Below are 12386 nucleotides of genomic sequence, written 5' to 3' on the forward strand. Positions count from 1 at the left end.
TAGACAAGATGACTTATAAAAGGTCTCTCCAACCCTAAAATGCCATGGATGATTCTTGAACTTGGACTTTTAAGAGAATATTCAAATTTCACCAAACCATCAATACCACAGGAAGAACAAAGATAATAAAAATGAGTGTGGAACCTTACTCCACTAATTATTTGGAAGGCTACAATATTTATGTCCTAATTAGTATGTTCTAATTTTCCTTTATATACTTGAATATAGTTGTAATTGCTGTTTTAATATCCTTGTTTTGCTAATTCCATCATCTCTGTCATTTCTGTTTCTACTGACTGATTTTTCTCCTAGTTATGGACCACATTTCCTGGTAAATATGGTAACTTCTGATTGGATATTAGACATGATTTTACAATGCTGAATATCTAGTATTGTTGTCTTGGTTTCAAATGTATTGGACTTTATTCTGGTAGGCAGTTAAGTTACTTTTGGTTCAGTTTGGTACGTGTGAGGCTTGTTTTTCAGCTTTGTTAGGGTGGCTCTAGAGTAGCCTATACTCTACGGATATTTTAGCTCCAGGGCAAAGATGTGGCCCCCTGTGATCAATACTGGACACTCCCACTGAGCACACCATGGGCTTTCCACTCTGGCTGGTAGGAACTCAAACACCTCCCTAGTTAGCTCGCGTCTTCCTGGTCACTCTTTCCTCCCCAATCTCCCTCAGGGTGACCCCAGTCATGTGTGGGGTCAGCAACGATTCAAGGAGACTCTGACGAGATTTCTAGGCAGTTTGTCTTTATCGCTTCCCCCTTTCCAGAACTCATCCTCACAGCTTTCAGTTGCTTCAGCTTTCCTTCAACTATAATATGTCTCTTCAGTTCAGCAAAGACTAGTGTGCTCTGCTAGGAATCGCCCTCCCTGCTCCATGATTAGAAGAGACATCTAGAGAGAAAGCCAAGGTAATCACAGGGCTCCCCTATTTTCCTTCTCACAGGGATCACAGCCCTGTGCTTCCTGTTTAGGTCAGGGTTGATTTCCATTGTACTTTTGCAAGGCCCTCAATAGTAAAGAAGTATTATATAATTCTTAAAGTCAGGTTAATTTCAATTTATCTTCAAGTATGTACTATGGAGTACTTTTAGGAACAGGAAAAAGCAGGTGTCCTGAAATCAAACAAAATCAAAGAAAGCACTGCCAACAGGTAGCACACCATCACTATAAGCATATAACATATCTGGATAACATTTAATTAATTTTTTGAATGATCAGAATTGAGAGCAATGACAAAGTTCTTTTCTTAAAGCTCCTACTCATATAGGTACCTACCACCTTCAAAAATCAATATAGCTTGGTGAACCCAGAGGCATGATCTGCCAAGAAATTCAAGGATTTCCTAAGCCACTAGTTACATGATTTCGCACTGGTTAATTTCTCCGAACCTCATCTGTACAATGGGAAAAATAAAACCTACCTCATACAATGGTCCTAAAGAGAAAAATAAGATAACAGATTTGAGCCTTCTAAAGGGATATCTAACACCCAGTAGGTACTCAGTAACTGACAGCTCTCATTACTATTAATTCAAAGAAATGCAGAGTTTGTTTAGACTTACCTCCCAGCAGTAATGAAATAATTTAAGGACAGCAGGTCAGATTAAACAGCACTGAACACTACACAAAGGGCTCTCCTAATTGGTCCTCTTTTCTTTGGTCTCAATGGAGGCCAAGTAGTGGGTGGATCTCTTACCTTCTCAGACATGCTTTCTGGGAGTGTGGAAACAAATGCTGGGAAAGAAATGGATGGCCTGTGCTTATATTATGCCAATTTTAAAGATTAAGATAAAGGATATCAGTCTTCCAAATCATAGTCAAGAATCAATTCAGTATTTTCACTTTATGTACTCTGAAAGAAAAACAGTCTCAAAGGGATTATTACCTGGATTGTGGCATTTCTTTTTAAAAAATTCTTTCATCTTAAAGGCCCAAAGCAAATGTCACCACTTCTAAGAAGCCTTCCTTCACTCTTCCAGTCTGAAGTCATTTTTCCCTTTCCAAAAGCGCCAAAGAGGGATGTGGAACCTTTTTCATGGCAGTCACTACATTCTATTTTGTAGTACAGATTTTTGGAGTGTACAATTCTTTGAGTATGGGAACAGAAAAACAAAATATCTTTAAACTTAACAGAAGTAGGTAGTAACAGCAGCAGCTAAGGGTGGGATTCTTCAAATATCTCTGTATTATTATAATGTCTGTTCAATAAATGTTTGCTGAATTTCTAAAACATGCCAGGTATTTATTCATATTTTCTTATATATCTCTAATCCTCAAAATAGTACTGTAAGGTAAGTATTAGTGTTCTGATTTTACAGGTGAGAGAACTAAAACTAAGAGCAGTCCTGTAACTTCATCAAAGTCACGCAGTCAGCTTTTAAAACTCAGGTCCAACCCTGTCAAAAGTTTATGCCTCTGCCATGACATCACACTGACTCTTCACAAAACACCCAAACCAAGAAGTTAGACAAACATGCTCATATTTCTCATTTTCACACACAAGTGCCACCAAACCCAGACTACTTTCTTTTCCCTTGAAAAAAAGACTGCATGCTAACACAAGAAAGCCTTCCTGACATATTTACCCTCCAACTGAAATGGTGTTAATGAGGATAACACACTGCTTTCTCCCTCTCTACACCCAATTTTAGCCAGCTGCTCAGGGGCTTCACATCTTTCACTTTAAACAACATAAACACTGGCTCATTTAAAGTGCCAGCCTCAGATAACATGCTTAGATGCTACTGCTTTTTGAACAAACTCCTGTTTTCAAACAACCAGGCATTTGGGGTTCCGGCACTTCTGACGAGTTACTTTTATCTACAGGGTCCCTGAAAATCACTTTAAGTTTCATTCTCTGTGCACTGTTTGGCTCACCAAATCTTGTCATCAGGGACTTTTTTTTTTTTTTTTAAAGCACCTAATCTTTTATCTTCTTTTACAATGAACCAAAACACATTCCTATGGGTAATTCCTAAACTGTGTATGTCTATTTTAAAATAATATTCTTCTGACTTTTTCCAAAAAAGCATAGTTGTTTTCCCTTTTTAGCCCAAGTAAAGATGATTATATCAGAAGTGTGTTTTCCCCCATCTCTTTCTGCATATGGGGAATACTGAAAAGATAAGTCTTTTTTAATTATTAAATGTAAATAGCTCATTAAATATAATCCAATTACTTTAATTGTAAAAAGGAAGTAATTACAATATGTACATGTATTCTTGCCTAGATTTAATATCTTAAATTAATCTTTTCAGCATTAATATTTTAAATTAACCTCTGACATTAGAAAAATGCAAGAAACTGAGGTCTCTTTTTAAAAATATACCAAAGCTGTACCTTATGGATCTTTGTTATGATTTCACCTACAAAAAATTTTAGTGAGAACAGCCCCACTCCCACAGAATGGGGTAATTAAATACCACCTGCCCTAACTGAACTCGTATTTCTTGTCCGCCATATATCATGTTAAAGGGTCTGTTTCTAGTGCCTTCTGGGACAAAAAGCCAAGAGATGAATTCTGTGGCATTCGTATCCTCACAGAAGCTTTACTTAGAAAGACAATTCCAAGCCAAAATTTGTCAGAAGAACGTCTTTAGGTATGTAGCCTAAGTTTTCTGTTACCTAATTTATATTCTGTTACTACCATCTTAGCTCCCTAAGACCACCCCAAGCATTCTCCTTGCTCTCTGGTCTCTAGCCCTTCAAGTTTGCTGTTATATTTTCCCTCAGCAGCCATCTGGTTCTTTGGTTTTTACTCTTTTTTGGTAACCAAGGGCAAATAAATTGCAAAGCTAAATCTCTATGAAGTGCTTTGAAAATGGGCTCTGCCATGGTCTGTGCACTGAAAAACTTCTATTAAAATGGAGGGAAAAGGCTTACACAGATGAGGAATTAAGAAGATTGTACTTTTTCTACCTCTTACCAAAATCTATCACTGAGTGTTGTTTTTTAGAGAGAGAGAGAGAGAGCGCGCGTGCTCACACATATGGGTGGCAGAGGCAGAGGAAGAGGGAGAGAGAATCCCAAGCAGGCTCCATGCCCAGCACTGAACCCAACACGGGGCTCGATCTCAAGACCCTGAGATCATGACTTGAGCTGTAATCAGAGTCGGTTACCTAACTGACTGAGTCACTCATGTGACCCTAAATATATATTCTTATTGTAAAATAACACTTACTGAGGAGTGCCTGGGTGGCTCAGTCAGTTAGGCAATTGACTCCTGACTGCAGCTCAGGTCATGATCTCAGGATCGTGAGATCGAGCCCCGTGTTGGGCTCAGTGCTGGGCATGGAGCCTGCTTGGGGTTCTCTCTCCCTCTTCCTCTGCCATCCCAGGTGCATGCTCTCTCTCTCTCAAAATAAAATAAAAAGATCTGAATATATATTTAGAAAAAATAAAATTTAGATTAACACAGAACTTTTTCTAAACTTTAGACACAGGAAGAATTATATAAATATTTATGTTGTACAGGTTAACAACCAGGGCCATGTTTGTACAACACTTTCCCTCCAAAGAAAAAGTTCTACTTAAAGTACTAAGGAGCAGGGTGCCTGCTTGGCTCAGTCAGTTGAGCATTAGACTCTCGACCTCAGGGTTGTGTTCAAGCCCCATGTTGGATGTGGGCTTAAAAATAAAATCTTAAAAGAAAAAATAAAGTACTAGGAAGCATTGTATGTTTTCAGCAACTCTCAAGGATTTCACTGAAACAGATTTTGCTGTTCAGACCCTGTATTAATGAACCAAAGATGCCACTCTGCCACACTGACACCACTTCCCAAAATAAATTAATGAAATGGAGGAGGGTGACTATGACTAACTCCTTCAGTCATTCAGACTGTACCCACGCTGAAGCAGTTCCTGGCTACATAGGGCTGACTTCTGGTGTCATCCAGGCTAACTATGGAAAGCTATTTTATGGTCTGAAAGGATAGTGACATGGGTCCCTCTTGGTACCTTCATCTCCAAACACTGTAATGGATTCTGAACAGTTACCAAAGGTTAGCAGAAGGAATGGAGCTGATAACTGATGATGATCACAGTCCTCCAGGACAGTACCATTCAAAGACAAGTAATTTCACAGGTAAAAGGTGTACCAGCACCTAAAACTTAGCTCCTTTCAGAATTTAAATGATTAAAGTTTCATCTTGATAACACTGGTATTTTTGTACAAAATGTATCTTATTAGGCCAGCACCTGAAAGTTAAAAAGGTGTCTTTAAATGCCTGCTGACCTAAAATTGCCATGTTCCATGCTTTAAAGGGATTGATTTTCTGGAGAAGGACAGTAAGATGCCAAATTCTGTTCAATGGAGATCAGAACACTATTTGGTGAATCTATTCTGCACCTGTGGAAGCAAAAGAATAAGACTGGCTCACGCACCCCAGAGGGAGGATGGTATTTATCTGGGCTCTCCCTATGACCTCTTTGGCAGCAAATGTAAGAAAGTCCTTTTTTGAGGCTAAGGGGCGGGCCCAGGACTTTCAACTACCCATTCAAGCAAGGTTACGATTCCCCTCCTCCATAATTAAGTTCTCTTTCCTACTCTCCATGCATGCATGAATTGCAGTGACATTGACATGGGGGCCTGACATTAGTCTTTGAAGGTCATTTAAATCCTCCTACTTCCAAGCTGTCTTAAAAGGAATGCGTCATCTATTCCACAATGCCTGAGTGTGGGGTTTGACTAGATGGTACCCAAAGCGAACTCATCTAAAGCGTGAAAAGAAAGAGGACTCCAAATTCAGGTATCATAAAAAGAACAAATCAAAGAAATAAAACACAATAAAACTCAGTTGCTCAAGAGACAACAGTAAGAGAAACACTAAACATTTAACACTGGATGAATGAAAACACTTCTACTGATAATTCCTTTTATTTAGGAAAGTAGAAAAGGTCATTCACAATATGGTCCCTTTATATGGCTCTAGTCCCATCTCCTATCACATCTTCATATATACATACCCTTCCCTGAAGTCCCATAGACCCTCGCATGGCTCCCCACTGCATCATGTTTTCTCCCTTGCCTCCCTTCTTCTGCTCAAGTGTGACCACCCACCCGCCCCCAACAACGTCTAAGGTCTTCCAAGACTGAATTCAAATGAAGTGTCTCTTGACATGCCTTGCACCAAAGGAGTTGATGTCCCTCCTTACAGACTCTTTAAACTTCCATAACACCCAGTGCATGCCTTCCCCACCACACTGAATTAAATGACTGATTTTCTTACTTGCTCTCCCACTAGATTGTGAATTCTTTAAGGCTGGTGATCAATCACCTCTAATCTTACTGCCCACCACCACGCTAGGCACAGAGAGAATGCTCAGTAACTATTAATCGAACGAATGAAGTTAGCAGCTCTTGTGCTCTGGCCCTCACGAAGGTGAGGACAGAGAAGGTATCTGACCCTCCAGTCTTATAGTATTGCTTTCTGAGGGAAGAGAACTCAATCTGAGTAGCCCAAGCTCAACCTCTGTTTTAGAATTAAGATTCCTGGTAGCTCACCAGATCACAAGACAGGATCTACACATACTCTTGTAGGAAATGGCCAGGGTAGGTCTAATCTGGTACAAAGCAGAGTGAGACATTAAAAACCAGGGTATCTGGGGGGCTCAGTCAGTTGAGCGTCTGGCCTTTGGCTCAGGTCATGACTCTAGAGTCCTGGATGGAGACCTGAGTCACTGGGCTCCCTGCTCAGTGGGGAGTCTGCCTCTCCCTCTCTCTGCTCCTCGCCCACATATGCATGCTCTCTTTCTCTCTCTCAAATAAATAAATACAATTTTAAAAAATTTTAAAAAGAAACAAAATTTTTTAAATTAAAAACAGACAAGAAAACCAAGGTCACCCCAACCAACACGAGTTACCTGCCACCTCCCTTTTATTCATGTACCTCAAAGCTTTTACCTTCCAATGTAAAGAGAGAAAAATGGGTGTCTGGTTGGCTCAGTGGGTTAGGCATCTGCCTTCGGCTCAGGTCATGATCACAGGATTCTGGGATCGAGCCCCACATAGGTCTCCCTGCTCAGCAGGGAGGTTGCTTCTCCCATACCTCTGCCTGCAGCTCCCCCCCGCTTGCGTGCTTTCTCTCTCTGTCAAATAAATAAATAAAAATCTTAAAAAAATATTATCATGATAAGAATTATCAGCCAAAGAAGACACACTTCTAAAAAGGCTAAGGTCAGTCAGAATAGGTTAAATCTGGAAAATCAGCACATATCCAGGCTTGAAAGAAATCCAGGCTGTCACTAAAATCTGCAGCCTCTGAAACCTCTGAAACTTTCCTTCCCCCACCAAATCAGCCTCTTGCTCCTCCCAATACTTTGTCCCCACCAACTTACCCATCCACCAGCCTCTCTGCCTTTCTTTCTTTCCCTTCCTTCCCACCTTTATAAATACAGATAGAGCTGGTGAAAATCTGGCAAACAAATGACAACTATTTTTTTAAGCATTTATTTTATTTTTTCAGGGGTTCTTTTTTTTTAAAGATTTTTATTTATTGGGCGCCTGGGTGGCTCAGTGGGTTAAGCCGCTGCCTTCGGCTCAGGTCATGATCTCAGGGTCCTGGGATCGAGTCCCACATCGGGCTCTCTGCTCAGCAGGGAGCCTGCTTCCCTCTCTCTCTCTCTCTCTCTCTCTCTCTGCCTGCCTCTCTACTTGTGATCTCTCTCTGTCAAATAAATAAATAAAATCTTTAAAAAAAAAAAAAAGATTTTTATTTATTTATTTGACAGAGAGAGAGACAGCAAGAGAGGGAACACAAGCAGGGGAAGTGGGAGGGGGAGAAGCAGGCTTTCCACTGAGCAGGGAGCCTAATGTGGGGCTCGATCCCAGGACCATGGGATCATGATCTGAACCAAAGGCAGACATTTAATGACTGAGCCACCTGGCGCCCCAACAAATGACAACTTCTAGCTACATGTTAGACTTATATAAAGTGATATCCACTTATTTTTTCCTTCGTTCCCTTCCTTTGCTCCCTCCCTTCCTTCCATGAACCTTATATATCAGGTACTGTGCCACACACTGGGGATAAATTCAACAAAGCCCTTGCCCTCATGAAGCTTGAAAGCTACTGAAGGGGACAAAAATATTCTGTGGTGTCACTATGAACATTAAGTTCGGGTTGCCTAGGTGGCTCAGTTGTTAGGCATCTGTCTTCAGCTAGGGTCATGGTACCAGGGTCCTGGGATCAAGCCCCACATCAGGCTCCCTGCTCGGTGAGGAGCCAGCTTCTTCCTCTCCTACTCCCCCTGCCTGTGTTCCCTTTCTTGCTGTCTCTGTCAAATAAGTAAATCTTTAAAAAAGAAAAACAAAAAAACATTAAGTTCAAGGTTTTAATGGAGGCATCCAGCTCAGACTGGATGAGGCTGACAGCAGAGAATGTCATTAAGAAAGGGTATCTTTGGGGTGCCTGGGTGGCTCAGTGGGTTAGGTCTCTGCCTTCGGCTCATGTCATGATCTCAGGGTCCTGGGATCGAGCCCCGCATCAGGCTCTCTGCTCAGCAGGGAGCCTGCTTCCCCGCTCTCTGCCTGCCTCTTTGCCTACTTGTGAGTTCTATCAAATAAATAAATAAAATCTTCAAAAAATATTAAAAAAAAAAAGAAAAGGTACTTTTATTTAAAAACAAAACAAAGTGAGGGGGGGCTATCTTAAAGGACAAAAAATTTAGGTAAGAGAAGAAGTTGTGGATAGAGGAAGCAGTGTGCGCAGAGGCAAACAATGTTCCAAGAACAGCAAATAGTTTGGTGTGGCTGAAGTAAAAGAAGTCATGAGTGATGAAGCTAATAAGGCAGATGGAAGCCGAGGCACAGAGAGCTTTGCCTGCTATACTACAGCACTTGGGGTGTGCTGAAGGCTACTGGGAACTATTTAAGATTGAGGCCAGAGAGTGACATGATCGGACTTGCATTTAGAAAGCTCTCTCTGGCAGCAGTGTGGAGAACATACTACATGAAGGGGTGAAAGACTGAGGCAGTAATCCAAGTAGAAGCACTTCTAATTGATCGACAGAATCTACATAATGGGAGAGTTGCAACATAAAATGACAGAAAGTGCTCTCTACAAAGTTTGAAACCAGGCTGTCACTGATAAGCTTTCCCTCTTGAACAATTAAATTACTTAATCTCTCTGGGCCTCCGTTTTTACATTCTGAAAAATTTGTTTGTGGAAGAATTACTAGTGGGCACACCAGACTAGGTCCAATATCAACAACCTTACCTTAATGCTTTAAAATTTGTAGATACAAAATTTTTTTTTTAAAATACATGTAAGGTGGGGCGCCTGGGTGGCTCAGTGAGTTAAGCCGCTGCCTTCGGCTCAGGTCATGATCTCAGGGTCCTGGGATCGAGCCCCGCATCGGGCTCTCTGCTCAGCAGGGAGCCTGCTTCCTCCTCTCTCTCTGCCTGCCTCTCTGCCTGCTTGTGATCTCTCTCTCTCAAATAAATAAATAAAATCTTAAAAAAATATATATATATAAATAAATAAATAAAATACATGTAAGGTATAAAGAATTATGATGGGGGGCTTGGTTGGCTCAGTCTCAAGAGTATGTTGTGACTTGATTTCAGGGTCTCTGAGTTCAAGCCCCACAATGGGTACAGAGATTACTTAAATAAACAAACTTTTAAAAAAATCATGATATAGCAAATATCAGTGTCCTTATCACCTAAGAATATCACCATTAGCTTTAAAGTCCCCTGCATGACTCTCCCCAAACCCATCTCCTTCCCTTTCACTCTGATAACACTATTAAGAAATATGTTTAACATTCCCTCATTTTTCTTTATAGTTATATCGTATCTCCATCTCTAAACATAGTTTGGTTTCCCATGTTTCTAAACTTTACATGAACCTAACATACATTCTTCTACAATCTTTCACTCTACCATTTGCTGAAATTCATTCATGCTGCTATACCTGCAATTTAGTCATTTCCACTGTTATATGGTATTCCATTGTACGGCTATACTATGATTTATTTTTCCAATCTAAAGATGATAGATACTGTGATTTCTCCCAGTTTGGAATTTTTGCTATCACCAACAGTGTTCCTAAGGACGTTTCTGTACATGTCTCCCAATACATATAAGAATTTGTTTTATGATTTTTTTTGATTTTATGATTTTTTTTTAAAGATTTTATTTATTTATTTGACAGACAGAGATCACAAGCAGGCAGAGAGGCAGACAGAGAGAGTGGAGGAAGCAGGCTTCCTGCGAGCAAAGAGCCCGATGTGGGACTTGATCCCAGGACCCTGAGGTCATGACCTGAGCCGAAGGCAGAGGCTTTAACCCACTGAGCCACCCAGGCATCCCAGATTTTATGATTTTTTTTAATGATTTTATTTATTTATTTGAGAGAGAGAGAGAGAGAGACAGTGAGAGTGAACACAAGCAGGGGGAGTGGATGAGGGAACCCAACATGGGGCTTGATCCCAGAACTCTGGGATCATGACCTGAGCTGAAGGCAGATACCTAACTGACTGAGCCACCCAGGTGCCCTAAGAGGTTGTTTTTTTTTTTTTAATAATTTTTAAAAAAATTTTTTATAAACATATAATGTATTATTAGCCCCAGGCGTACAGGTCTGTGATTGTGGAAGAGTTCTTGAGGGTGGATAGATACCTAGGAGTGGAATTGCTGGGTCATGGGGTATTTAAGTCTTGAGTTCTGAGATAATGCCAAACTGTTTTCCAAAGTGGTTTACACTTCTGCTTGCCAGCTTCTGGCTGCTTCATATCCTTACCAACATCTTTTGTCAGACTTTAGTTTCTGCCAATTCGATGGACATAAAAGAGTGTATCATTGTAGTTTTAATTTGCATTTCCCTGATGACTGCTAATGAAGCTGAGCACTCCTGACCCTTTTGGTTGGAAAGAGCTACTTTTTATTTTTCCAAAACACCAAGATCAAATACCTTCTCTGAAAGCCTAGAACGGCTGCAGGTCATTCAAAATGCTCTCTCCCAGTAATTAACCAGATAAAGATTGGTCTTCTTCAGCACTAAGGTAAAACTGTATAACCAAATCTCAGCCTTACTGACACCTGACAAAGAGAAAAATCTGAAATTTTTCACCTGAAAATTGAAGGTGAGTTAGGGATTTTAGAAGGACTGAGACTAATGGGGCGCCTGGGTGGCTTAGCTGGTTAAATGGCAGCCTTCAGCTTAGTTCATGGTCCCAGGGTCCTGGGATTGAGTCCCATATTGGGCTCCCTGCTCAGTAAGGAGCTGCTTCTCCCTCTCCCTCTACACCTTCCCCTGCTCATGCTCTCTCTTTCTCTCAGATAAATAAAATCTTAAAAAAAGAAAAAAAAAGGGAGGGGGGCGCCTGGGTGGCTCAGTTGGTTAAGCGACTGCCTTCAGCTCAGGTGATGATCCTGGAGTCTCGGGATCAAGTCCCACATTGGGCTCCCTGAGCAGGGAGTCTGCTTCTCCCTCTGACCCTCCCCCTTCTCATGCTCTCCCTCTCTCTCAAATAAATAAATAAAATCTAAAAAAAAGAAGAAGAAAGGCTGAGAGAAAAATTGAGAGGGAATGATCAGGGCAAATATGTGATATTTAAAACGCTTCAGTATCTGGCATTGACATACTTTAGCCTCCTTATGGCCACAGCTTTCCAGCGCACTTACACTTCAGCCACTACTCACCACAGAGGCCCTCCTATACTCTCACGTCTCTGTGATCATTCAAGACACTTCCTGCTTCCTGGAATACCCACCTTTTATCTGTTTTCATTTCCGCCCCCCTCTGCTTCTTGAAATGTTATTAATCCTTCTCTATCCAGTTCAAATGAATTGCTTCCACAAAGCCATTGTGACCCTATTCCCTAGAAAGAATTCAAGCCCTAGTCTGCTTTGATAGCATACTTTTATTCTATTACAGCATCCATCCCACATTACAGTTGTAACAGGGTTAGACTGTGAGCTCTTTGAGGGAAGGTACCATCTTTCAAATCCTAAGGTGCTGAGCAGCACTTCTGTCACCCATCAATCCCTCATAAAATACTAGATAAGTGGAAAGAAAGATGAGCAGAATCTGAGGAGGAAATGAGTCTCTAAACAATGGAAAGGTCCTTTCTGATTCTTGCTGACTATGAAGAGGAAATGAGAGAAAAGGCAAGAGAGAAGAAAGGGAGTGGGAGCTAATGAAGAATAAATTGTGACAACTAGGTCCCCTTAATACATTAAGATCCATGTCAGAAAAGCCAAGAAATGAAAATGTAAACCATGCAATTACTTTCTTAAAGGCGTTTCCAACAGCATGGAAAAGTAGAATTTATAACTGATTCTAAAACCTTAGGCTAGAAACAAACTCTTAGCACACTGAGGGTTGCTGGAGGAGAGAGAGGGTGACTTAAATGGGTGATGGGTTAAGGAGG

General features: G+C 40.9%; 1 protein-coding gene across 4 annotated transcripts in view; it reads right to left on the minus strand.

The window, feature by feature from the left end:
* The window catches only part of LOC111142836 (WAS protein family member 2), a 79475-nt gene that overhangs the window by 32728 nt on the left and 34361 nt on the right, over positions 1 to 12386 (minus strand). The window contains exon 1 of one of the 4 annotated variants that reach the window (XM_022496160.1): positions 1897 to 2079. The exons of the other annotated variants lie outside the window; for them this stretch is intronic. The gene's annotated coding sequence lies outside the window, so the exon portion shown is untranslated. Of the gene's footprint in view, positions 1 to 1896; positions 2080 to 12386 lie in introns of those variants that run through there. 4 annotated transcript variants of the gene reach the window in all.

This window comes from Enhydra lutris, unplaced genomic scaffold (genome assembly GCF_002288905.1).
Source record: "Enhydra lutris kenyoni isolate GAN:26980312 unplaced genomic scaffold, ASM228890v2 scaffoldscaffold9, whole genome shotgun sequence".
NCBI classification, from domain to species: Eukaryota; Metazoa; Chordata; class Mammalia; order Carnivora; family Mustelidae; genus Enhydra; species Enhydra lutris.